Below are 27,819 nucleotides of genomic sequence, written 5' to 3'. Positions count from 1 at the left end.
CTCTCTCCCTGGTTCTCTCCCTGCAGTCCTGCCTTGAGAGTGTTGTTTTAGAGTGTGGCTATATGTGTTGGAGCGCAGATCACCATTGCCCCCCCTTCTCTCCTTCTCAGCTTCTTTTCCTAGATTCAAGCCTCGGTTTTAAAAATACTTTTTCTCTCTCCCCCTCCTGCCATGGAGGGGTCTGAGCATCTGGTGAGTTTGTGGTGTCTGTCTGTGTGTCTGTCTCTTGCTGACCCTGAAAAACTTAGGCTACTTTCTTTGGACAGTAGATATATTCTACTCTTCCAACACTACCAACTCTACATGGGCATACACCATTTTACAGTGGAATTCTTCTACAACGCCCTTTTAATATGGCTTACGTTAATCTGTTCAATCTTGCTCTAGGAAAAGCTCTTCTACATTTAATTCATTCATTAATTTTGTAAATATGGTGCCAGTGAGTTCAGATGACTAAGCGGAAAAGTTTTATACTATGGGCAGAAATTTCTTATAGCAGCCAAATTTCTTTATTGTTCAATGCCATAGAGGTGCTCTTTTATGAGAACTCTTGCTTTGTTAGCCCCTAAGATTGCTGCGGTGTTAAACCATAAGAGCAAAGCCTTAAGGAGACGCCAAGTATGTCTGCACTCTGCAGAGACATGGACCTGGACAGGGCTGAGTTGGCAAACACCACACCCTCCATGCGAAACTTTGCGGTCATCCAGCAGTTGTTTTGGCTTTGAAGCAGGAAGGACAACATGAATGATGCTGAAAATTAATTAACGAGAATGCCGAGATTCCCAAAATGAAATAGAAGACAAAAGGTACTTATCTCTTAGTTCAAAATCAAAGGGAATGTTCTTGGAACCCAATCTATGGGACTCCCAGCGACCTGGGCTGTAATTGCAGAGATGCTAATTAGTATGATCTAAGCTGGATGCATGCAAAGTTTGCACTTTGGGAGGGTGGATCAAGCTGCCGAAGGTCAAAAGTAACAATAATAACAGTGGAGTAATCAGCTCACTTCTCAAATCTCTAAAGAAAGGGCAGAATACCATTGCATGGGCTACTGTTCCAACACTACCAACTCTACATGGGCATACACCATTTTACAGTGGAATTCTTCTACAATGCCCTTTTAATATGGCTGATGGTAATCTGTTCAATCTTGCTCTAGGAAAAGCTCTTCTACATTTAATTCATTCATTAATTTTGTAAATATGGTGCCAGTGAGTTCAGATGACTAAGTGGAAAACTTTTATACTATGGGCAGAAATTTCTTATAGCAGCCAAATTACTTGGTTGTTCAATGTCATAGAGGTGCTCTTTTATGAGAACTCTTGCTTTGTTAGCCCCTAAGATTGCTGCAGTGTTAAACCATAAGAGCAAAGCCTTAAGGAGACGCCAAGTATGTCTGCACTCTGCAGAGACATGGACCCGGACAGGGCTGAGTTGGCAAACACCACACCCTCCACGTGAAACTTTGCGGTCATCCAGCAGTTGTTATGGCTCTGAAGTAGCAAGGACAACATGAATGATGCTCAAAATTTATTTATTTTATTTAATTTATTTAATTGCATTTCTAAACAGCCCTATAGCAACAGCTCCCAGGGCGTTGTACAACACGATAAAACCACAATATTTAAAATACAAGCAAGTGTGTATTGCGCATACAATTATAAAACATATTTAAAAACAGAGTAAAAGAAAATAAACATAAGATTAAATTAAAATAAAAAGCTTAAAATGCCTGGGTGAAGAGGTGGGTTTTTACCTGGCGCCGAAAAAATGACAGAGAAGGCGCCAGGCGTATCTCATCTGGGAGGGCATTCCATAATTCAGGGGCCACCACCGAAAAGGCCCTAGATCTTGTTATTGTTCTCCGGGCCTCTGTATGAGTTGGGACCCGGAGAAGGGCCTTAGACGTCGAGCGGAGTGAACGGGTAGGAACATAGCGAGAGAGGCGTTCCATCAGATTTTGCGGTCCAGTGCCATTAAGGGCTTTATAGGTAAGGACCAACACTTTGGCCCGGAAACGTATTGGAAGCCAGTGCAGTTGGGCCAGAATAGGTGTTATGTGGTCGAATTTCTTCGTCCCAGTAAGAACTCTGGCCACGGCATTCTGCACTAGCTGAAGTTTCCGAATCGTTTTCAAAGGTAACCCTATGTAGAGACCATTACAGTAATCCAATCTAGAGGTTACCAGAGCGTGAGTAACTGAGGCTAGGTTCTCCCTGTCCAGATAGGGTCGTAGTTGGGCTACCAGCCGAAGCTGGTAGACCGCATTTCGTGCCACCGAGGCTACTTGGGCCTCGAGTGACAGAAGCGGATCTAATAAGATCCCCAAACTATGGACCTGTTCCTTTAGGGGGAGTGTAACCCCATCTAGGGCAGGTCTGACATCAACCATCTGAGCAGAGGGCCCCCCGACCAACAGCATCTCAGTCTTGTCTGGATTGAGCTTCAGTCTGTTAGCTCTCATCCAGTCCATTATCGCGGCCAGGCAGCGGTTCAGTACAGCAACAGCCTCACCTGAAGAAGATGAGAAGGAGAAATAGAGCTGCGTATCATCAGCATATTGCTGGAAGCGCACTCCAAAACTCCTGATGACCTCGCCCAGCGGCTTCATATAGATATTAAAAAGCATGTGGGACAGAACTGAGCCCTGCGGGACCCCATATTGTAGCACCCAGGGACTCGAGTAATGTTCCCCAAGCATCTCCCTCTGGAGATGATTCCCGAGATAGGAACACAGCCACCGCCAAGCAGTGCCTCCAACTCCTAAATCCGCGAGTCGCCCCAGAAGGATACCATGGTCGATGGTATCAAAAGCCACCGAGAGATCAAGGAGAACCAACAGAGTTACACTCCCTCTGTCTTTCTCCCGACAGAGGTCATCATACAGGGCGACCAAGGCTGTTTCTGTACCAAACCCCGGCCGAAAGCCGGATTGAAATGGATCCAGATATTCAGTTTCACCCAAAAGGGCCTGGAGTTGGCGAGCGACCATGTGCTCTAGAACCTTGCCCAGAAATGGAACATTTGCTACCGGCCTACAGTTGTTAAAATTGTCAGGGTCCAAGGAGGGCTTTTTTAGGAGCGGTCTCACTACCGCCTGTTTCAGGCAAAGTGGGACCACTCCCTCTCGTAAGGAGGCATTAATCACCTCCTTGGCCCAGCTGGCCGTTCCATTTCTTCTAGCTTTTATTATCCACGAGGGGCAAGGGTCCAGAGCGGAAGTGGTCGCCCGTACCTGTCCAAGCACCTTGTCCACATCCTCGAGCTGTACCAACTGAAACTCATCCAATAAAACAGGACAAGACTGTGTTCTGGACACCTCATTAGATTCAGCTGTTGCAATATTGGAGTCAAGGTCCCGACGGATGTTTATGATCTTATCTTGGAAGTGCCTCGCAAACTCATTACAGTGGGCTATTGATGGTAATATTGCGTCCGGAGGACCAGAGTGTAAAAGTCTCCAGACAACTTTGTAAAGTTCCGCAAAATTAATTAACGAGAATGCTGAGACTCCCAAAATGAAATAGAACACAAGAGGTACTTATCTCTTAATTCAAAATCAAAGGGAATGTTCTTGGAACCCAATCTATGGGACTCCCAGCGACCTGGGCAGTGATTGCAGAGACGCTAATTAGTATGATCTAAGCTGGATGCATGCAAAGTTTGCACTTTGGGAGGGTGGATCAAGCTGCCGAAGGTCTGAAAGAAAACATATCAAAATCTCTGCCCCAGAAGATCTTCTTAACACTGTTATTCACCAACCCTTTTCTCCAGAATCTCTGAGAGACGACCATATCTGCACTATTCACCCTCTCTTGGAGGAACTGCTAGAAACTTTTCCTCTTTTTTTAAAAATAAATAAATACATGAATAAATATTCCTTCCATGAAAACCATGGATCTAGTTGAAATTTGTCATGCTTAATCCACTCTGGTCAGATGCCTGATATTTATTTTATTTATTCATTTATTATGATTTATTATTAGATGTATATCCCATCCTTCCTCCCAGTAGCAGCCGAAAGTGGCAAACAGAAGCTCTAAAAACAATTTAGAATATCATAAAAAAGAAGTAAAAATATGTGAAAAGAAAACATCTTTAAACTTGTCATGCTTAATCCACTCTGGTCATATGCCTGCAAATTTTATCCACTTATGTGAAGAAGAACAAACCTGTAGCCATTCTTTGTTTCCTATTATAGAGCTTGAGATTTAACTGATCAGATGAGGCCCCAAATAACCAATGGGATTGGAATGAGACAGAATGGTTTTGAAAGAGAGAGTAAGAAAAGAAGAGTATCCCAAGACAGTACACATACACGTACAGTGAAGAAAGATTCACACACAACGATAACAAATGAATTCAATCAGAAAACAATAATGAATTGCTGCAACACTGATATGATACGAAAATGCAGAGAATGTCCCCTTGTCATCCCTTCCTAGATCTCTGAATATTCTTCAGGTCTGCAAAAGTGATGATGCTTCCAGTTTCCAGGGAAGGACTTACTTGCTTGCATATCTTTGCCTTATGTCATTTTAATTCACCTGTCATTTCACTCTCCTGCACAAAATGTCTGGTTGACTTTTTGAAGGTGGTCTTCTCAAATGCGTTCATGCATTCCTTTCCACACTACAATAAATCCTATCTATCAGCATGACTATTATCTGTTGTGGTTCATTTCAGTTTTAATTTCTTTTAGTCATTTGCTGCAATTTCTGTGCAAAGGAACTAAGGCAACAGCTGGAAGTTATAAAGTGTCGAAATGCTTGCTTGCTTGCCATATTCTGTCAAGGGAGTCATAAAGGACAAGAGGAGGGGTGACGGGAGATCTTTCTTTGCCAGGAAGCAAAAAGTCAACTTGACATTGCATATTTTCTTAGAATTCAGTGACTTGTTTATGCCAAGTGTTGAAAACTCATGCCAATGAGTGACATATTGGTATGTATTATCATGTGATAATTGTGTAATCATGCAATTTTGAAAAAGTATAAAAGTGGGTCTAAAACTCATGTCGGAGAGCTTGTGTTTGAGAATTGTGTCTCTGGACAACCTCCCAAGCAGCTGCTTGAAATAAAGCTATCTACTCAAAGCATCAATTCTGTGTCTTGAGAGTGTTGGTGTAGAGGACCTCAAAGTATTGAACTAAGCAGGGGCATGCCCAGTTGGGCTCCTGCAACAATTGGAGGTTCCACCGAGGTTCTGGGACATTCCCAACTCCTGCCCAAGGAGGCCTAGGACGGAGGAACGGAGGCACGCCGACTAAAAAGGTAAGGGGAGCCAATGTTGTAAATTCCCCCTTAGCCGTCTCTCCCTTCTTTGCTTTCTCTGGGTGGGGTGGGGAATGGCAAAAGGCCTGTTACTAAATTTCATGCAGCCCTTATTCTAGGGCCGAGTTGTTTCTTTGATTAGCATAGTGCCAGCGCTGGAGGTGGAACGTAGTGTTAGGTTGGGTTTTTGTGAGGGTATATGTGTGGACCGTGAATGTGCAAAAGGTGAGTGATACCTGGAAGACGAGCCATCTGCAGGGCGAGGTCTTGTGACTGTTAACCCCCGCAGGAAATGCCACACCCAGGTTGGCTGCTTTCCAAGAAGGGGGTCCTCGGACCGGTCTTCTGAGTAACGAGTGCATGTTGTGTATGCTTGAAAGGTCCAAAATAGTGTGAAAAAGTAATAACATTTGTAAAGCCTGCAAAAGGCAGCAAAAGAGAGTACTCTATTAAAAGTGAGGGGTAAGCTGGCCATGATTGGCCACTCCAAGTAAGCCCACCAGAGGTTTGGTGGCACCATGGAAATTGTTTTAAGAATTTCCTGGACATAAGAGTAGGAGTAAGCCTGCAGCATCCTAAAAACAGTTAAAGTATAACACTATAGTGGGTATGTTTGAAATGTTTGTATGAAACCTTCCCTCCCTTTTTCACCCCGAGAAACTAACGGGGCCATGAGCCAGATCTGATTGTGGGTAAAAGTCAACTATGCCTTTGTCATGACTTCATTTGTGTGACTTATGTGCCGATAGACTAAGAAACCCCATTCTGCACTGGACTTCCTCAATAAGCTTTACCTTCTGAGTGATGTGTGCTTGTAAGTCTCTCTCTGAATAGAACATATTAGTGAAAGAAAGCAGAGAGACGGAGTGTTTGATTATTTCCCCTCCCCATAGAGTGTGTGAAGTAGAGAATTTTGATATGGGACCAAAACCAAGTAAAATTGACCCTAACAGTCCATTGGGCCAAATTGTAGAAAAATTTGGACAAAAAGGGAAAGAAAAGTTGTCGGCTGCGTTGAGATTGGGACAGCTCATCTGGTTGTGCCAAAAAAGATGGCCATTGTTTACTTAAGAAGAGCCTGCTGGATCAGGCCAGTGGCCCATCTAGTCCAGCATCCTGTTCTCACAGCGGCCAACCAGGTGCCTGGGGGAAGCCCGCGAGCAGGACCCGAGTGCAAGAACACTCTCCCCTCCTGAGGCTTCCGGCAACTGGTTTTCAGAAGCATGCTGCCTCTGACTAGGGTGGCAGAGCACAGCCATCATGGCTAGTAGCCATTGATAGCCCTGTCCTCCATGAATTTGTCTATTCTTTTAAAGCCGTCCAAGCTGGTGGCCATTACTGCATCTTGTGGGAGCAAATTCCATAGTTTAACTATGCGCTGAGTAAAGTACTTCCTTTTGTCTGTCCTGAATCTTCCAACATTCAGCTTCTTTGAATGTCCACGAGTTCTAGTATTATGAGAGAGGGAGAAGAACTTTTCTCTATCCACTTTCTCAATGCCATGCATAATTTTATACACTTCTATCATGTCTCCTCTGACCCGCCTTTTCTCTAAACTAAAAAGCCCCAAATGCTGCAACCTTTCCTCGTAAGGGAGTCGCTCCATCCCCTTGATCATTCTGGTTGCCCTCTTCTGAACCTTTTCCAACTCTAGAATATCCTTTTTGAGATGAGGCGACCAGAACTGTACACAGTATTCCAAATGCGGCCGCACCATAGATTTATACAACGGCATTATGATATCAGCTGTTTTATTTTCAATACCTTTCCTAATTATCTCTAGCATGGAATTTGCCTTTTTCACAGCTGCCGCACACTGGGTCGACATTTTCATCGTGCTGTCCACTACAACCCCGAGGTCTCTCTCCTGGTCGGTCACCGCCAGTTCAGACCCCATGAGCGTATATGTGAAATTCAGATTTTTTGCTCCAATATGCATAATTTTACACTTGTTTATATTGAATTGCATTTGCCATTTTTCTGCCCATTCACTCAGTTTGGAGAGGTCTTTTTGGAGCTCTTCGCAATCCCTTTTTGTTTTAACAACCCTGAACAATTTAGTGTCGTCAGCAAACTTGGCCACTTCACTGCTCACTCCTAATTCTAGGTCATTAATGAACAAGTTGAAAAGTACAGGTCCCAATACCGATCCTTGAGGGACTCCACTTTCTACAGCCCTCCATTGGGAGAACTGTCCGTTGATTCCTACTCTCTGCTTTCTGCTTCTTAACCAATTCCTTATCCACAAGAGGACCTCTCCTCTTATTCCATGACTGCTAAGCTTCCTCAGAAGCCTTTGGTGAGGTACCTTGTCAAACGCTTTTTGAAAGTCTAAGTACACTATGTCCACTGGATCACCTCTATCTATATGCTTGTTGACACTCTCAAAGAATTCTAATAGGTTACTGAGACAGGACTTTCCCTTGCAGAAGCCATGCTGGCTCTGCTTCAGCAAGGCTTGTTCTTCTATGTGCTTAGTTAATCTAGCTTTAATCATACTTCCTACCAGTTTTCCAGGGACAGAAGTTAAGCTAACTGGCCTGTAATTTCCGGGATCCCCTCTGGATCCCTTTTTGAAGATTGGCGTTACATTTGCCACTTTCCAGTCCTCAGGCACGGAGGAGGACCCAAGGGACAAGTTACATATTTTAGTTAGCAGATCAGCAATTTCACCTTTGAGTTCTTTGAGAACTCTCGGGTGGATGCCATCCGGGCCCGGTGATTTGTCAGTTTTTATATTGTCCATTAAGCTTAGAACTTCCTCTCTCCTTACCACTATTTGTCTCAGTTCCTCAGAATCCCTTCCTGCAAATGTTAGTTCAGGTTCAGGGATCTGCCCTATATCTTCCACTGTGAAGACAGATGCAAAGAATTCATTTAGCTTCTCTGCAATCTCCTTATCGTTCTTTAGTACACCTTTGACTCCCTTATCATCCAAGGGTCCAATTGTCTCCCTAGATGGTCTCCTGCTTTGAATATATTTATAGAATTTTTTGTTCTTGGTTTTTATGTTCTTAGCAATGTGCTCCTCAAATTCTTTTTTAGCATCCCTTATTGTCTTCTTGCATTTCTTTTGCCAGAGTTTGTGTTCTTTTATATTTTCTTCATTTGGACAAGACTTCCATTTTTTGAAGGAAGACTTTTTGCCTCTAAGAGCTTCCTTGACTTTGCTCGTTAACCATGCTGGCATCTTCTTGGCCCTGGCGGTACCTTTTCTGGTCTGCGGTATGCACTCCAGTTGAGCTTCTAATATAGTGTTTTTAAACAACTTCCAAGCATTTTCGAGTGATGTGACCCTCTGGACTTTGTTTTTCAGCTTTCTTTTTACCAATCCCCTCATTTTTGTGAAGTTTCCTCTTTTGAAGTCAAATGTGACCGTGTTGGATTTTCTTGGCAATTGGCCAGTTACATGTATGTTTATTTTAAAAGCACTGTGGTCACTGCTCCCAATCGGTTCAACAACACTTACATCTCGCACCAGGTCCCGGTCCCCACTGAGGATTAAGTCCAGGGTTGCCGTCCCTCTGGTCGGTTCCATGACCAACTGGTCTAGGGAATAGTCATTTAGAATATCTAGAAACTTTGCTTCTTTGTCATGACTGGAACACATATGCAGCCAGTCTATGTCCGGGTAGTTGAAGTCACCCATTACTACCACATTTCCTAGTTTGGATGCTTCCTCAATTTCATATCTCATCTCCCGGTCTCCCTGAGCATTTAATCTCCTTCCAGAACAGCAGTGGGCAGGAGACGGTTCCTTTGATTTTGGACGGCTAATACCACTTAGGCTGTACTTGGAACAAAATAAACCAGGCCAATTGGACTACTATTCTGTATGGGATGACGAAGCTTTGCAAAGGAAAGAACGACAGAGTTTGCAAATATGCGGGGAAGCTTTAAATAGTATTGGCAGTAAGCTAGCTCCACATCCGTATGCTCCTATATATCCATCATTGACACAGCTGGCTTCGGCCACTGAAAAGAAAACAGAAGCAATTGTGCCAGGACTTGCTCATTCGCAAGGGCCAACACAGTTGCAATATCAGACAGAGCAGGAGTCATTGCCAGACCTCATGCTTAGATATCAGGAGGGATAAGTTGACCCACATACTTTGCTAGGGAGTCATGGTCTGAAGAGACTGACATGCCCAGTAAACAGGAGGGATAAATCCCTCTCAGATAGGTATCCTCACCTGCCCGAGGTTGCTTTAATTTGGTATTTGGCAGCAATTGGATTTAATACAATTGTTATATTTTAAATAAATATAACATTATCCCATAACTGTGTCACGAGTCTTCTTTGGTGTGGTGGCAAAAACAGATCTTCTCAGCAAAGTGGAAGCACCATAAACCATGCAGACCTGAGGAATATTCAGAGATCCATCAAAGAATGATAAATGAATTTGGGATCCCTTGAATTTTGGTGAATGTGTTCAGGTTGCTTTGAAAGAAAGGAAGAAAAAAGCTCCATATTTAAGAGAATTGGAGGGAAACCTGGAAGGAGCCTTGAGCAGGCAGATGTAGGTATGAGTGTCCGAGGTGATGAGCAATCACAGATCCAGTCTGCTCTTGTTTGTCTGGATGGGGAGGCTCAACACTTCTGGCATCAAACCCAGACAATCATCAGCTGTGAATCCATTTTGTGTAATTCAAGTGCCATTTTGTACCATTCCTGTGATCATGTTCCCATTCTATGAAGAGGCCAGCTCATCCTGCACATGCTCCAGAGGAGATGTGAGCTTCTTCTGGGATAGAAAAGTAATGAGTTTGGTTGTATCAGTGGTGGGAAATGAATTTCAGATAAAGGACGAGGAAAGCTTGGGCTGGAGAACCCTCCATATCTCTGGGCAAGGTTGTTTCTCAGGAGGAATGGGTATGTGCCAACTTCCAAAATTGATATGGGGACTCCATCAGACAGGGGAGGATGCCGGTGTGGTGTGTAGACAGGAGAATTAGATTAAGGGATAGGAATAGGAATGGGCTGTGGCCATGGCAGTAACAGGAGCACTTCCATCTCTCCGAAGTTGATAGATGACATTCTATTCCAGAAAGAATCTGGGGGGAGAAGGAGTGGAATCATTTAGGCTGGTGAATGTTGCTGTGCACTTGAATACTAGTTTACCTATTTAAGCAGGTAAAGAGCATAGGTAAATGTACTCAAGCCTAGCCATCTGGAGGACCCCAAATCTATGTTCCTTCTGGAATACAAATGAAAGAACCCGAACAGGAGGTGCTCTTGCCCCACTTCTAACAACTCCTCTTTTTTTGAAGAAGAGAAACAGTTTCTGCAGATACGCCACTCTTTTACCATCAAAGATTTTCCTTTGCTTGTTGTTTGGAAGATGTAAAAGGGACCGCCTGCACCCACATCAGAGAAACTTGCACATCACTTGCAAATTTCCCAAGACTGACAGTGAAATCCTATCTATGCCTACTCAGAAGCAAACCCCATTGAGTTCAATGGAGCCAATGTGTCCAGAGAATAAATGCAAACGTTCTCCCTTTTAGTCAATGCTGCTGCATCTGTTGGCATTTCTATCGCTGTTATAGAAAAGTCCAACAGGCTGTGACCCTCAGTGTTGAAATGTTTTGCAACTGGTTGCTCCACTTTTTTCATTAAGATTGCCGATTTGTGGTTTCTGAAGCATGTGCATAGGTCAGTTGTGGTTTTTCCTACCTATTGGATATGACATCCTGGTCTTTTGCATTCAATGAGATAAATTATATTGCAGGACCTGCAGGTGATGTTCTGTTTGATGTAATAGGTCCTGCCTGTCCTAGTACTTGTAAAAGTAGCTGTCGCCCTGAGGTACACATAGGTGATACAGCGTTTGGAGTGACATGGATGAGACCCAGGATTGGTGATAGGTGGCTTAAGCACAGCTCTCACTAACAGTCTGCATAAATTAGGAGGCTGGCGAAATGCTACAGCAGGAGGCCTGCTGATGGCTCTCGCAAGATGTTCAGAGTTTGCCAGCAATGGGTAGCTCTCCCTGATTGTTCCTTCAACATCAACTTCACTGGACTGGCCATGATGTTTGAATACCTGATCACCGTCTTCCAAAGCAGCTACTTTTACTCCCAACTTAAGGATGGAAAATGGAATATTGGTGGACAGCAAAAGAGGTTTAAAGACATTCTTAAAGCAAATCTAAAAAAAGTAACATGAGCATTGAGAACTGGGAAGTCTTGGCCCATGAACGGCCCAAATGGAGGCCGCCTATTATCAAAGGTGCTGTGGACTTCAAAGAATCACAAATGCAGGGCGAACAGGACAAAAAAGCTAAGTGGAATGCACATCAAACAAATCCTTATTGCAACCATCTGCCATCTGGAAACCTATGTCCTCACTGTGGGAGGCTGTGTGGATCCAGAATTGGCCTCCACAGTCACTTATGGACCCACTCTCACCCTTGGGCAGTGAGGGCTTTGCTATATATATATATATTCTTATAATATATATATATATATATATATAAGTAGGAGTTGTTGGGCATGTTTCTCTTGGCCCTGGCTGTTTTTTTTTTTTTTTTAGCTTTATGTGATTGGCTCACAGTGGCCAGACTTAGGAAGATAGAAAAATGTCTTATACTGAGCCAGACACATTGGTGCATCTATACTGAGCACCAGCAGTTCTCCAGGGATTCATGCAGGGGTCTCTCCCAGCCCAACCTGGAGATGCCAGGGGTTGCACATGGCACTTTCTCCATGCTTTTCTACTGAGCTATGGCCCATTCCTCATATCTTCCTCCAAATCTCCTGACGATATCTCCCAGCTTCCTATAGATGTAAAATAGTGTTTGAGGCAGTATAGTGCCCTGTGGCACCCCATAAGCCTCCAAGAGAAATGGGCTCAAGAAACACTAAGCCAATGCTGCATTCTCTTGTGCATCAAGCCCAACCTAAAAAAAAAAACTTTTATAAGTGGAAAGGTAATTCACTTGAAATCAAAGTGTAGAAGCCATCTTGAGCTTTGCTCACCACACACACACAAACACACACACACACACACAAGACGTCATCGTCATCTCTCATCTCCGCAGCCAGTTCTTCGTGTCTATTTCTCTGTTGCCTCCTTGCCCTCCAGCTCTTTTCTCCCTCCACACCTGTCCATTTTAAAACAATTGTTTTCTCCACCTGTTTTGCTCTCCCTTGTCGCCTCCTAAGCATCCATAGAGCACGAGGGAAGAGTGATGCTGCACAGAAGCTCAATTTGAAGCACAAGCTTTTATCCACAAATTAGAGAAGCAGAAGACTTCCCCTGCTCCCACCCAAATAACACCCAAAGTTAACTCTGGAAACGTTACAGCTCAAAAGTAATGAAGTTACTAGTCATTCTATTACCAGCAAAATGTAATGATGTTACCAACTCGTTATTCAAAAAAGTAATAAATTACAAGTAACTCGTTATTTGTAACTATTTACTTCCAAGCTCTGCTAAAACATAAGAGGACCACAACAGATCATTTGGATGCAGATAGATGAGGTTTATTATAGGGGGAAGAGGAGTGCAGGGAAGCCTTTCCATGTTGAGCAGCTTCAGAAAGGTGGACAATACATTTTGTGCAGAAGAGTGAGATGACAGATGAATGAGGAGTAAAATGAGAGAAGGCATAAGTACACAGAGAATGACAGCTTCTCAGCAAAGTGGAAGCATCATAAATCTTGCAGGCCTGAGGAATAGTCAGAGATGCATCAAAGAATGAGCAGTGAATTTGGGATCCCTTGAATGTTGATCAAAGTGCCTTCAGGTTGCCTTGAAAGAAAGGAAGAAAAAACTCCATATCTAAGAGAATTGGAGGGAAACCTAAAGGAAGCTTTGAGCAGGCAGGTATAGGTACGAGTGTCAGAGGTGATGAGCAATCATGGATCCAGTCTGCTCTTGTTTGTTTGACCCATACAATCATCTGCTGTGAATACATTTTGTGCAATTCGAGTGCCATTTTGTTCCATTCCTGTGATGATCATGTTCCCATTCAATGAAGGGGCCAGCTCATCCTGCATGCGGCAAAGGGCCTGTCACCAGGGGAGATGTGAGCTTGTTCCGGGATTGTAAAGAAATGAGTTTGGTTGCATCAGCGCTGGCAAATGAATTTCAGATAAATGACGAGGAAAGCTAGGGGCTGAGAACCCTCCATATCTCTGGTCAGGGTTTCTGCTCAGGAGGAATGGGGATCTCCCAACATCCAAAATTGATATGGGGACTCCAACAGACAGGGGAGGATGCGGGAATGTTGGGTAGTGATGATGAAGAACAAACAGCTCAATTGTGTCAGCAAATGCTAATCCCTAAAGAGCCCTGAGGCAAGGGTCTCAAAGCATGTCTTGCTTTAGCAGAGAGATTAGGGCTGCCTCTCCATGCCAGGTTCCTTTCAAAATGCCTCCTGTATTTTTGGTTGACTCTGTGATGGAAATGTGTATATATATGCAGAGATCCTCAGTGGTCTGAGCTGCATCTGTGCCCATTTGTGTATTTATGAAAGTAGCAGACTTTTACCCTGCATTTAGAGCACTCAGACTTATCACAATAAGAAAAGCTACTTTATTTATAGAAATACAGAGTAGATAGGAAAAGCATACCTAGTTCTAACTAACTAAGATGGAGGCCCAATGCCCAAACCTGGCTATTGCCCTCATGGCTCAGGAGAGAGAGCAAAGTCAAAGATGTCTCCTCTCCGCCTGGACAGTTGAAGAAGAAGACAAAGGAAGGAGGGGCAGGTCAGCTTCCCTGAGTATATCAGTTTACAATGGAAGGAAGTTCGGTAGAGAAGAGCATGGGTAAAGGTAGGCAAGCCTAGCCAGCTGGAGGACCCTAACACTATCTTCTTTCTGGAATACAAACAAAAGAACCCAAACAGGAGTTGCTCTTGCCCCACTTCCAGGAACTTCTTTTTTTTTTTTTTTGTAGAGCAGAAACAGCCTCCTAATACACCACTCTTTTTCCATCAAAGATTTTCCTTTGCTTATTGTTTGGAAGATGCAATCTGGACTGCCGTGTGCCCGCATAAGGGAAGCTTGCATATCCCTTGCAAATATTCCTAGACTACCTATGTCTACTCAGAAGCAAACCTCATTGAGTTGAATGGAGCTTGATCTAAGTAGGGGTGCCCATTGCTAATAATGAAATTGATGCCACTGAATGAGGTCACCCACCCAGGCTAAAACAAACTTATCCCACTGTTCCAGTGATCATCATTTTCTCGGCTAGTCACACCAAGTCTGTGAGATGAATCTGAAAATACCCTACTTTTCTCATTTGCCTCTTCCCAAATTCAGTTTCAAATACCAAACTCCCAAGCAAATATAGTCCAGAGTGCCTTCACACTCTCTTCTTAGAAATGATTTTCTTAAGATAAGTTACCAACAGCAGGAAAAGGTGATCCCCAGAAATCGAGGGAAGCCAAAAGATACTGGTGGAAATGAATGAAATGGTGAGAGGATTTATATGGTTTCCCAACTTCCAAATATTGACTCAGCACTCTTCTGGGCAAACATTCAGATCATCAAGGTATTAAAATCTTAAGAGCACATAGTAAATCCAGCCCATGATGAGATTGGGTCAAGATACTGCATCAGCCTGTCTGCTGTAATTAATAACCTAAAGGTGACTATCTTAATTGGAAAATGTGACATTCTTTTCTTTGAAGATATGCCATTGTTGGTGTACCATTTCAAGATGCTGAATGACATTCCAAAGCACTTTAGTTATACAGTTACATAAAAAGTAAATGTGCATCTAGGAAGATCTTAATATGCCAACTCTGGTTTGTGTAAAATGAGTGCTAGAAAATCCTAAAGTGGGGGGGAGGAATCCTTGGTACTCCTGATGTTGCTGGGTATAATTTTCATCATCCCTGACCATTGCCCATGCATGATGGTTGAGAATCATGAGGACTGGGGTTCAACATCATCCAAACAGCCCAGGTCACCTACCTCTGTCCTAAGTGGATCTGAAAACAACCTCTAGTTCACTCGGACTCCTGCCCTATGTGGATCAAGCTTCACTTTGTTCAATGTCATCCATTAAAAGAAACAGCCAACATCTGTTTCCACAGATCTAGTGCCTGTGAACCTGAACTCAGTGTGCCATTTGTTCAGCCCTAAGTGGAGGCAACTGCCTTGAGGAACTGGTTGTAAGTAAGTAAGTAAGTAAAATTTAATTTTTCTGTCGCCTAACTGGCCAAAGCCACTCTAGGCGACGTACACATTGAAATTGATAAAATACAATATAAATACAGAATAAAATACAATGCAGTCAACCATAACCATTTTAAATAGCAGCAGTATAGAACAATGTAGGGCAATCAATAAACAATTTAAAACAATCATAGAAAAATTAGCCCACCCCGGGGATCCCAAAGGCCTGTCCAAAGAGCCAGGTTTTTAAGGCTCAGTGAAATGTATCCAGGGAAGGGGCATGGCGGAGATCGAACGGGAGGGAGTTCCAGAGAGTGGGGGCCGCCACTGAGAATGCCCTCTCTCTAGTCCCCACCAACCTAGCTGTTTTCATTGGTGGGACTGAGAGAAGGCCCTGTGTGGCTGATCTAGTCGGGCGGCTTAATTGCTGGTACTGGAGGTGCTCCTTCAGGTAAACTGGGCCGAGACCGTATAGGGATTTAAAGGTTAACACCAACACCTTGAATTGGCCCTGGAAAACAACTGGAAGCCAATGTAGATGAAATAACACTGGCGTGATGTGATCACGGTGGCGGCTGTTTGTAAGCAAACTATCTGCCGCATTCTGCACCAGTTGTAGTTTCCGGACTGTTTTCAAGGGTAACCCCACGTAGAGCGCATTGCAGTAGTCTAATCGAGAGGTGACCAGGGCATGTACTACCAGTAGGAGCTGATGAATTGGGAGGTAGGGTTGTAGTCTCCGTATGAGGTGTAGTTGATACCAAGCTGCCCGGCTCACTGCCGAAATCTGAGCCTCCATGGACAGCTTGGAATCAAGAACAACCCCGAGGCTGCGGACCTGATCTTTCAGGGGAAGTCTCACCCCATTAAGCTTCAGGTCAACAACACCCAACCTTCCCCTGTCACCCACAAGTAGCACCTCGGTTTTATCAGGATTGAGCTTCAGCCTGTTCCTTCCCAATGGTTGCCCATTGAAGTCTGACAGATACACAATTCATTGGAAAGGGGGAAAAAAACTTCATTATACCTACAGGTTCCTATGAAGGATCAGTTCACTCATGGGCAGCACCTGATTGCATTTGGGAAATCCCTTTCATTTTGCTTATGTATTGGACTTGTTATTGCTGTATGGCTCTCTGGTATTTGCAAATATTTAGACTCCTATACATTATCCACAGAATTACTTAATTCCTATCAGAGCTATAATATTATTTTTTATTTTATATGAATCATGACCAAGCTTAGAGCAGATGGTTCCTTTTTGCTTACTCTTTAGTATGCTTTTCTCCACAAATGCAGCAATTTGTACAACATATTAAAAGAGAAACAAAGGGGCTTCATGGAGACACTGAATAGCATTTGAGGCAAGATGGATCCTTGCAACACCTCCAAAACCCAAACACAGATGGCATCACAGCTGTCTCCTAAAGCTGCCTTCCAAGAGTCAATCCCTAGGAAGGACCTACATCTGCTACATGTCCAGGCTTCTCCTGAGTCAAAGTATTTCATAGTTGATCTCATCAAGCACACCCTTCTTCTGAAATTCCACTGATACCTTGTCTGTGAAACTGAACCCTAGTCCTGTTCCCCTTAGTCTGGTCCTTTCCCTTTGTCTCTGCTCAAAACATTTTGGATCAAAATGACTCTCAAAAATAAAGGAAGAGAAGGCTTCCAATTTCCCCAATTTCCCCCCTCACGCTAATTGAAAAGTTACAGGAACCCCATGCCATCCTGTATCTAGGATGACTTTGGCAATAATCTCCTGTACATCCCCACCTTCCCTCCAATATGCCATGTGGCGAATTGGATAAGCCCCCTGCTGTCTTTGCTCTAATGCCAATCAAAAAATACGAGGTGTGGACATTCGTAGATAAAGACATTGATAAAGACATTGATGCCATTCACAGCAAAAGTGAGATAGAAAACTCTATTGAATAAAGTACTTTAACAACTTAAATCCCCTGATGAAAGCCCTTGTGTAGGGCTGAAACACGTTGGGTATTTGAAAGAAATTTATTCTCTTTTATAGAAATCAATAAAGAAAAAAATATAAATTTGGACTTTCCCTTTTTTGACATTCTGGGGTTCCCCCTCTTTTTTTCTTATTTGCTCTAATACCAGCTGGGGCCAGTGCCTTAGCTACCCCTGAACAAGAGACACCAAGTTCAAATCCTTTATCTGCATTAGCCACAAGCCACTGATATATCCAAAAACCATCAACTAAAAACCCAAAAATCCTACATCAGATTAAAACTCAAGGTACCATTCTAGATGTCATTCTAATGGCTTCTGCTAAACCTTTTGCAGGCACTTCTGACACCTCTGCTCTTGGTCTGCAACACAAAAACACACATACAAGTTAGTTGAAGGCCCTGGGAAAGATGACAACAATGGAGTAATCAGCTGACTTCTCAAATCTTTCTAGGAAGAGCAGAATAGCATTACATGGGCTCCTGTTTCAACACTACCATCTCCACATAGGCATACACAATTTTGCAGTGGAATTCTTTTAAAATGCCCTTTTACTATGGCTGACGGTAGTATATTCAATCTTGCTCTAGGAAAAGCTCTTCTATATTTAACAATTATTAGATTTTGTAAATAGGGTGCCAGTGAATTCAGATGACTGAGCGGAAAACTGTTGCACTATGGGCAGAATTTTCTTGTAGCAGCCAAATTGCTTTGTTGTTCAATGTCATAGAGGCACAGTTTAATTAGAACTCTTGCTTTGTTAGCCCCTTAGATTGCTGTGGTGATAAACCATAAGACCAGCGCCTTAAGGAGATGCCAAGTATATCTGCACTCTGCAGAAACATGGACCAGGAGAGGGCTGAGTTGGCAAACACCACACCCACCACGCGAAACTTTGCGGTCATCCATCGGTTGTTATGGCTCTGAAGCAGGAAGGACAACATGAATGATGCTCAAAAGTTATTAACGAGAATGCCAAGACGCCCAAAATGAAATAGAACAGAAAACGTACTTATGTCTTAGTTCAAAATGACAGGGGATGTTCTTGTAACCCAGTCTATGGGACTCCCAGCGGCCTGGGCTGTGGTTCCTGAGATGCTAATTAGTATGATCTAAGCCGGATGCGTGCAAAGTTTGCACTTTCGGAGGGTGGATCAAGCTGTCGAAGGTCTGAAAGAAAACATATAAAAGTCACTGCCCCAGAAGGTCTTCTTAACAGTGTCATTCACCAACTCTTGTCTCCGGAATATCTGCTCTTCCTACTCTAGGTAAGTGTATGTATATACATTCCCCCTGTGGGAATCTCTTTTGTAGAGAGATGTGTATTATTCTGCTGATTCTTAGAGGACAGGAAGGTCCTCTGCAAATGAAATTGAAAATATTTGAAAGATTCACAGGTCAAGGATTCAATGGTTTTATGTTGTAGTTGCCAGGATACATGAAGGAATAACAAACAAGGTGCTGGTGCTGGTGTGCAAAGCCCTACACAGCTTGGGACCAGGTGACTTGAGACCATTTAGATGAACTGGAATTCTCCCCATTCGCTGACAAAAATCATGGACAAATGCAAACTGATTGTCTGCATGCAAAATACTGAGTTTCTGTTAACATAGGGCGAGTATAACATTGTATGCGCTGTGGTGGTTCTGTGGTTCCTCTTTCAGAAACCTAAGGCAGGACCTTATACCATGATCTGCATGTAGGTGGTGGTGGAATTCAGAGATGTTCTAGGGTATGGATGCTCAGCCAGCGCACGAAGATGTTCAAACTTGAGCTGAGGCAATAATTCTGAGAAGCCGTTTTCTGGAAACATTCTGAGATTTTTCATATATAGAGGGATTGAAAATGCTGTCAGTTTTGGTCCTCTGAGTTTCTCATTTTTCCAACCTTACATTTAGTTCTCAACATTTTTGCAGCAATTTTCCTCTACAAGAAAAGTCCTCACGGAAATTCTCCTGTATGTTAGTGCAAATTTCTCCTAATGAGCACATTGTAATTTATTTATTTATTTATTGATTGATAGCCCACCCTTCCTCCCAGCAGGAACTCATATGTAGTTTTTACTGATATATTTATTTATTTGCGCACTTTCCCCTAACAGAACCATTTTTGCAAACGTTGCTTGGCAAAACACGCCCACAGTTTCCAAACTCTAGTTGCCAAATATTCTCCGCCATTTGTTATTTCGGTCTGATGCTATTACTCCCCGTGTTCCCATCTGTTGTTCAATGAAGCACAATGAACATGTTGACTAAGGTTGCTGTGCTAACTATCCCTACATTAAATTAAATGGGGCTTACTCCAGGGTTACGTCGGACTTGGACTGCATTTTGAGGTAGTGGAGAAAGCCTCCTGCTTATTTTTGGAAGGGGAGGGAGAGATAAAAGGGAGTGGTTATGGTGTTGGACTACAACCTGGGAGTCCAGGGTTTGAATCCCCACATAGCCATGAAGCTCACTGGGTGACCTTTGGCCAGTCACTGCCTCTCAGCCTCATGAAAACCCTAGTCATAGGATTCCCATAAGTCAGAATCGACTTGAAGGCAGTACACATTAAATAAATGTAAATGTACTGCCTTCAAGTCAATTCTGACGTGGCTTACCATTGCCTTCCTCTGAGGCCGTGAGGCAGTGACTGGCCCAAGGTCACCCAGTGCGCTTCATGGCTGTGTGGAGACTGGAACCCTGGTCTCCCAGGTCATAGTCCAGCACCTTAACCACTACCACACATTACACAATCCCTAAAGGGCAGGAAGGCAAGGTTCCCAAAGCATCTCTTGCTTTGCAGAGAGATTAGAGCTGCCTCTTCAGGATGGGTTCCTTTCAAAGTGCCTCCTGTAGTTTTGGTTGACTCTGTGATGGAAATATGTATATATATGCAGAGATCCTCCATGCTCTGAGCTCTGTGTGTGTGTATTTACCTAGGTAGAAGGCTTTTACCCTGCATTTAGATCAATGAGATGTAAGACTTAGTAAAATAAGAAAAGTTACTACATAGTAATAATAATAATAATAATAAATTTTATTTCTGAGTCGCCTATCTGGCCGAGTCAACGTACATAAATAGAATGAATACAACATATAACCAAACTTAGTCAATAAATAATCTAAAAACATCCAACTATCACAAGATAAAACTAATCCCCGGAAATCCTGTAGGCCTGACTGAATAGCAAGGTCTTTAAGTCTCGGCGGAAACCTACCAGGGAGGGGGCATGGCGAAGATCATATGGCAGGGAATTCCAGAGGGTGGGAGCCACAATCTAAAAAGCCCTCTCTCTGGTCCGCACCTGTCTAGCTGTTTTAACTGGTGGGACCGAGAGGAGGTCTTGTGTGGCTGATCTCGTCTGGCAGCGTACTTGGTGATGCTGGAGGCGCTCCTTCAGATAAACTTCAGATATAGTAGATAGGAAAAGCATACCTAGTTCTAACTAACCAAGTTGGAGGTGTAATGCCCAGACTTTGGTATTGCCCTCATGGCTCAGGAGAGAGAGCAAAGTCAAAGATGTCTCCTCTCTCCTCGGAAAACAAAGGAAGGAGGGGCAGGACAGCTTTCCTGAGCATATCAGGCTACAACAGAAGGAAGTTAGGGAGAGAAGAGAGCAGGTAAAGGTAGGGAAGCTTAGCCAGCTGGAAGACCTTAACTCTCTCTTCCTTCTGGAATACACACAAAAGAAGATGCTCTTGCCCCACTTGCAACAACTCCCTTTTTTTCCAATTAAATTAAATTAAAACTGCATCCTCTGTGTAAAGCAGAATAGATACCTTTGTATGCCCAATCTTAGGTGGATGGGATCGCAGCGCATAGCCAGGAAATGAAGAGGCAAGACAAGATGAGGCGTGGGTAAATCAAGGGCCGCGTTGATTTGGATAAAGCCAATTACATGCTTGATTGCATGGTAGAATGATCTGCAGAGCCAAGTGTGGGACTTTTCTCACCCCCATTGGGCGAGGGAATCCTGCCATGGGAAAAGGGAGGCGAGCCAAGCCCAATTCCCTCTTCTGGGCCCCATCCCCACAGAGTGGTTAGGGAGGCCTTCCAGATCCACCCCTCTTCAGGGCCGCACAACCTCTGAGTGGGTGTTACAGGTTAGCCTGAAAGGTGAGCCTTATCCTGCCAACCAGCCACACAACCTGGAAGGCAGACCTCAGAACCCACCAATCACCTTAAAGGGTGCCTAAGGGTGTTCACCCAACCCTACCTTGTTAAATTCCACCCCAATCAGCCACAGAAGAGGACAAATCCTCTGCTTAGTCCCTCTTGCCCCACCTGTGACAAATTATTTCATGCAGGGCACTCAGCAGATCAGAAAGAAACAGATCAATACCTAGGTCACACAGATGTACACCGTCTGGCCGGTAAAGATCAGCCGTCTCACACCTCACCTCCAGATGATGTATTACCTCACCCTGCTGTATATGCATATGAATGAATGAATAAATAAATAAATAAATAAAACTCTTGCATAATGATTTCTTTTACCATAGCTTCTGCAAATAGTTCCAAATACTGGGCATTTGCCAGGACCATGAATTTTGCCACAGTATCCACAACTCTCACTTTGAAATCTTCTGGGCTCAGCAATATTTTTGTATGATGGCATAATCATGTTAGAATGTTTATTTTTGCTGATATAATGCATCCTATCAGCTTCTGAAGGGTGCATTTCTTGCATTTGTACAAGGGTTTGTTCACTAGCCTTGCATATGTCTATGGCTTCCTGCAGAGTCAAGACAGGCCTTCGGAGCATTCTCCTCTGTGCTCCCTTGTCCTTAATGCAATCCGTCTCTAATCAATTATTCTTTCAAAGTGCTATATGAACATGAATCTGCATTTTTGAGTAATTTAGTAACATACTGACCTGTAGTTTCATCAGGTTTTTGGGCACATTTGTTAAAGAGATATTGTTCATATATAACATTTCTAGTAGGTTCAAAATGCCTTTGAAGTGCTTCTAGCAATTTGCAAGGACCTTCTCTGTCTGCTGCTGTAATATCAAGGTGCTGCTGGAGCAAATGACATTCTTTTCCCATCACTGATAGCAGTGTTGCAACCCTAATCTTTTTCTCTTTGCTATCCAATCCCATTGCTATTTCATAATTCCCCCACTGTGCTTTGAAAAACATCCAGTTATTAAAAATATCACCTGCCATGTCTAGGAGCCCTAGAACTGGAATCATGCTGGCTGCCATTGCCAAAATATTTTCTTCTGCCACCAGTGTGCTTGTTGCCTTTGCAAGCAGTGGTGCTTGAGCCCTCCTTTTCTTGAGGAAAGTAGATGCACCTCTGACACCATGCTTTAATAGTGCTTTCTTTGCTGAGAGAAGACAGAAACCTGCTTGCTATAACTAAAGCTTTATTAAGAGATTGCTTCCAAGAGGTACCGTGCTTGCTCAGACTCCTCCCACCTGACCTTTACTCTAGAGCTCAGCCTCCAGATTTCCATGGCAGTCTCCCTGCAGTCCCCCCTGCTAGATGGGACTGCAATTTATTATAACAGCATGGTAATTGGACTAGGAGGTAAGTGATGTGGCATGTTCAGCTTTGGCATGCCTGGTATAACAAGGGATAGTTCCAGCAGCAAATCACTGTCAGAGCAGTCTGCTACTCTAAAATTGCAGCCCAAAGTTTTCAGATCCTTATGGATGAGAATATAGTCAACCACACTCAAACCTCTAGAGGAAACCTAAGTAAACTCTCCCCAATCATCGTTAGCACTGGAGCCATTTAGAATACACAGGTCAGTTTTTGAAACAAATTGAAGCAAGCCTACCCCCACAGGATTAACAAAGGTATCCATTGAATGATGTAAACTGCCCTTAAGTTGATCCTTGCCTACAGGGGGTGGAAACACGGGGTGGAAACATCCACCAAATAGGTTTCAGTCCTTGAGTTAAAATCACCTGCAATTATAGGGAACGTGTGAAGAAATTTAGCCATCCATTGTGTATAATAGCATTCAGCTTTTAACCAATTTGACATAGCATCCTTCCTGCAGGCCATTGGGGGAAATAGACATTAAACAGAAGCAGGGTCAGCTGAGCGGTCCTCGTCTCCAAGGTCAATGCTGACAAAAAAGATTCACAGTTAGGAAGCTCTGTTATCTTAACATCAAGAGAGGAAGAAACAAGAAGCTCAATCACCATATGCTCAGAGGCACATATTACCAAATTCTTCCAAGCTACATAGCAAGTGGATTGGACTGTGAAAAACCATCTGAAATTGTATTTCCATTTTGACAACTTTGTAGGGCAGTACAATATCTCAGAGAGGAGTTCAGGTCTCCTGCTCCCCTGGTGCATTCACTATAGCTGCCCAATTTCCCTGCTTTTAAAAGTTTGGTAGAAATATCTGTGGGCTATAGGTACATTCTTAAACCGCAAGGTTGTTTGCCTATTAGTGAATTTCCTTGCTTTTTAATCCGGGAGCTAAGAATGGGATCCTGTGCAAGTTTTCTGAGAATGGATTGATCATTTGCATGCTTATTGAGTTAAGTGGGATTTACACACACACACACACACACACGGCAATCATACTTAGGATAGGTGAAACTGACCGCAGGGGTTGGGGAAGGGAGGAGGGGGAGGAGGGAGGGGTGGAAAGGCAGAGGGGAGGACTGGGATGGGAGCAGACAGGAGGGGGAGGGGAGAAGGACAGATGTGGTGGTTTGTTTTTTGAGTTCAGTGGGATTTACTCCTGTGCAATCATGCTTATGATAGGTAAAACTGACTGGGGGGGAGGGATGGAGGGCTGGAGTGGGCAGGGAAGGTGGAAGAAGGAAGAGGGGAGGAGAAAGGGAGAGGAAAGGGGAAGGAGGGAAAAGGCAGGTCTGACCATTTGTATGATTATTGAGTTGAATTGGATTTACTCCTATGAAATTATGATTAGGATAGGTAAAACTGACCAGGCTGGGCCTGGCAACCATGACGTCTTCTGTATCTTTCAAAGTTGCGCAGGAGGAAGGGACAATTCTACCTTGTGGTTTTCCCCATTACAATGTTGCAAGAACGCCTGCACTTGGCTGACTTTCTCTTCTCCTAAAGATACAGGATCAGTCTCAGGCCCTGAACCTGGCAGCCCTACCTCCCACCCAAATTTAAAACAAAGCTGTCCCTGGCCACATCCACACCAGGCCTCTATTACACTTTGGACAATCATTATTTATTTATCTATTTATTTAGTGTATTTATATACCGCCCCATAGCCGAAGCTCTCTGGGCGGTTTACAATAACTAAAAACATTAAAAACAAATATACAAACTTAAAAACACATCTTTTAAAAACAATTTAAAACAATTTATCATGGCTTCTCTCAAAGCCATGGCTCAAAGCCAATCATGGCTTCTCTCAAAGAATCCTGGGAAGTGTAGTTAGTGAAAGGTGCTGAGAGTTGCTAGGAGACGCCCTGTTCCTCTCACAGACCTTCAATCAGAGTGGCTGTTATCCATTCTTTCAGGGGAATAGGAGTCTCCTCTTAGCACCCTTCACAAACTACACTTCCCAGGAGTCTTTGAGGGAAGCCATGACTGTCTCAAGTGAAATCAAGTCTGGTGTGGGTGTGGCCCTCTGATTAGCCAAGCCCAGCAGCTGTGAGGCTTTTAGAACACTGGCAGTTGGTCCTTACTGAGCATGCCCTGCGTTATAATAGGCTTCCAGCCAAAATTTCTTAAATTAATTAAAAATCAGCCAGGCATTTTTTTAACTTTTAAACTGCAGTAGATGAAGGTCAGAGTATGGGGCAAGGTCAGTATTAGGATTACAGGTACTCTGTGAACATGGCTGATTTTTAATTATATTTTTTGATTGTATTTTATGATGTATTTTATTATGATGTAATGTATTGTTGTTAAATTGTACGTCGCCTAGAGTGGCCATTGGCCAGATAGGCGACCCACAAATTAAATTATTATTATTATTTATTATTATTATTAATGAATTTCAACAGATTATGAGAACTCTGGCAGAAAAATGTCCAAAAGGGCTCTGAGGTTTCTCTCTCTCTTTTTAGACTTTGAACTCTCAATTCTCTCTGACGGTTTTGTGTATTGCCATGAAAATTGCCAGGGTTGTTAAGCAAGCGTTTCTGAGTTCAGAACTATAACTTTTGTAAGGTTTTGTTTTGAAATGAGCTTATGGGAAGCATCAGAATGGCATGTGGGGGTATTTTCCATTTAACATTGCGGAATGTGAAAAATCCATGCTGGCTATAGTATACAGCCACTCTCGTGGCTGTATAAAAACAGATTCTAAAATACATTAAAACAAAACATTTTAAAAATATTTTATGAAGATTTTATGAAGATATGAAGAATGATGAAGATAGGAGGCATCCAAAATATGTCCCACAACTCTGAGACAGGACATAGGTATTGATTTGTTACACTTTTTCTCCAAGGAGTTTAGGGTGGTGAGTTTTTTAATCTTCACACTAATCAGGCTGAATCAGAGTGACTTGGCCAGCCTGCCTTATAGCTGAGCAGGGAACAGGCCATGGAATCTTTATTTATTATTTGATTTATGCTTTAATTTTAGCCCAAGCTTTCAATGAGCTGTCCAAGGGGCCTCAGCAGAGGTGGCACTGAGATAGAGCATGGCAGGGTTGCCAGGTTGCAAGGAGCAAGGCTGGAGCAATTGAACAATGCCACATGCCTGGACCTGGCACGGTTAGAAAGGAAATGTATCCATTTAATGGATTTATGCAACAGCCTATTGGGGCAAAAAAACTCACAAAATGGAAAACACAACGGTTTCAAGATCAGCAAATTAAATCATGCAAATCTTAAAAGGGAATGCATTGACTGAAAGGATCCTAGCAGACATCAGCATTCACTGTCATCATTGATTCCTCCCTGTGCTGCAGACTAACTCCTCTCAATTGCATGTTGTTTCAGACTCACAGCTGTCTTTTTACAATGTCCACCGCTGGTATGTCATCCATCAGCCAACTAGCATACCGACCAATTGTGGTAGGTGAGCCCATTGTTCTTCCATTGAGAATCCCGATACAGTATCGCCCTAATAATCCAATTATTATCAGAGGATTGGGCCCCCTCCTACCAACTCGCCCGCCCAGTGGTCTTGAGGACTTTCCAGTTTTAGCATTATTGGACCTCTCCTAAACCTTAAGACACCATCACTGATACAGGTAAGCTGATTTTTCTTTCCCAGTACTGGAATTCGCTCTCTTCTCTCTGTCCCCAGCTGTGGGAGATCTCTTGGGGTCAGTGGTGCCTCTTTAAAATGGGAACACAACCTTCACAGAAATGGGGTAAAATGGTACCTGAAATGGACGATAAGGGCAAACAGCTGCCAATTGCATGGACCTAAGTGTCAGAAATATTGGGTCCTCCCATCCAGGCAAACCAGAGTTTACAGAATCTGTGAATGCTCAGCATCCTGACACACATGGCTACACTAAACTACTCAATGATGTTTCCACTTTTCCTTCCATTTATGTTAAGTATGTACTATACTGCTTCTTTTCCACCTAGGCAACCTGAATGCACCTTGTCTAAACTTCCAGGGACATACAAAGTGTGAATGGAATATGCCTGTCGTCTGTTGGTGGACTCCCAAGAAGCTCTGTCTACCCATGAGCATTGTTGCCTTGTGTCCTTCTGCTGACCTTCCCTGCACCTTCTTCCTCTTCACAGAATGTATTGTCAACCCTTTTTGAAGCTGCTCACTATAGAATGCATTCCCTGCACTCCCCTTCCCCTACAATAAATCTTGTCTATCTGCATCACAATTGTGTCTTGTGGTTCTATCAAGATTTTATTTTACCGATTAGTGACAACAACAAGGCTGGGTGTGGGTTGCTAAAAAACAGATGTGATTTTGGATGATCCAGATGGAAGAACTGAATTACTCTTCCATCCCTATGTCCAACTCAACATTTTGGGATGGAAGTTGTCTGCAATGGTGCTGAAAACCTAGTATTAAAGATGTTATGTAGTGAGATTTTTTTTTAAAAAAAAGATTTTTTTTTCATGAGCCTACAGCTGTTCTCCATTCCTGTTCTGCATGTGTTCCCTCAGGCTACCTTCTGTTGGAATAGACAAATATTGCATGTTCACTTTAAGGGATATTTGGGGAAATATCCCATGTACCTGTTTACCATGATGTAACTTCCTTATGGGTGGGATTAGTTACCTGACTTCCTCCTTCCTTTGTCCTGGGGATGCTTTGAATAATCTCCATTACTGATCTTCTACCACTGGGATGAGGCTGCATGGCAGATGCTCTCTGCTGAGAGCATCACTGTAAAGACTAAGATGGACTGAGACTTCTATTTTACTTTTCATCTAATCTCAAGCCTATGTTTCTGAACATATGAAAAGGTCATGAGTAAATATTCTTTATATTTTACCTAAGAAGATTGTGTCTGTAGTTATTGGTCTAGAGAAAAGTGGGACTGGTTTTATCTCACTCTGCTGCTTGT

At 43.2% G+C, this 27,819-nt stretch overlaps 1 long non-coding RNA gene across 3 annotated transcripts; it reads left to right on the top strand.

The window, feature by feature from the left end:
* Nucleotides 1-5,036: 5,036 nt before the first annotated feature.
* Nucleotides 5,037-27,126, top strand: LOC133374905 (uncharacterized). 3 transcript variants are annotated; one of them, XR_009760015.1, is made up of 5 exons: nt 5,037-5,270; nt 15,326-15,415; nt 18,143-18,646; nt 26,270-26,523; nt 26,870-27,126. It is a non-coding gene; the product is annotated as an uncharacterized LOC133374905 (long non-coding RNA). The 3 variants fall into 3 exon arrangements; XR_009760017.1 differs by having other exon boundaries at nt 5,038-5,270; nt 15,326-15,407; XR_009760016.1 differs by lacking the exon at nt 15,326-15,415 and having other exon boundaries at nt 5,040-5,270.
* The last annotated feature ends 693 nt before the right edge of the window (nt 27,127-27,819 follow it).

This window comes from Rhineura floridana, chromosome 22 (genome assembly GCF_030035675.1).
Source record: "Rhineura floridana isolate rRhiFlo1 chromosome 22, rRhiFlo1.hap2, whole genome shotgun sequence".
NCBI classification, from domain to species: Eukaryota; Metazoa; Chordata; class Lepidosauria; order Squamata; family Rhineuridae; genus Rhineura; species Rhineura floridana.
This window is presented reverse-complemented; position numbering and strand designations above follow the sequence as displayed.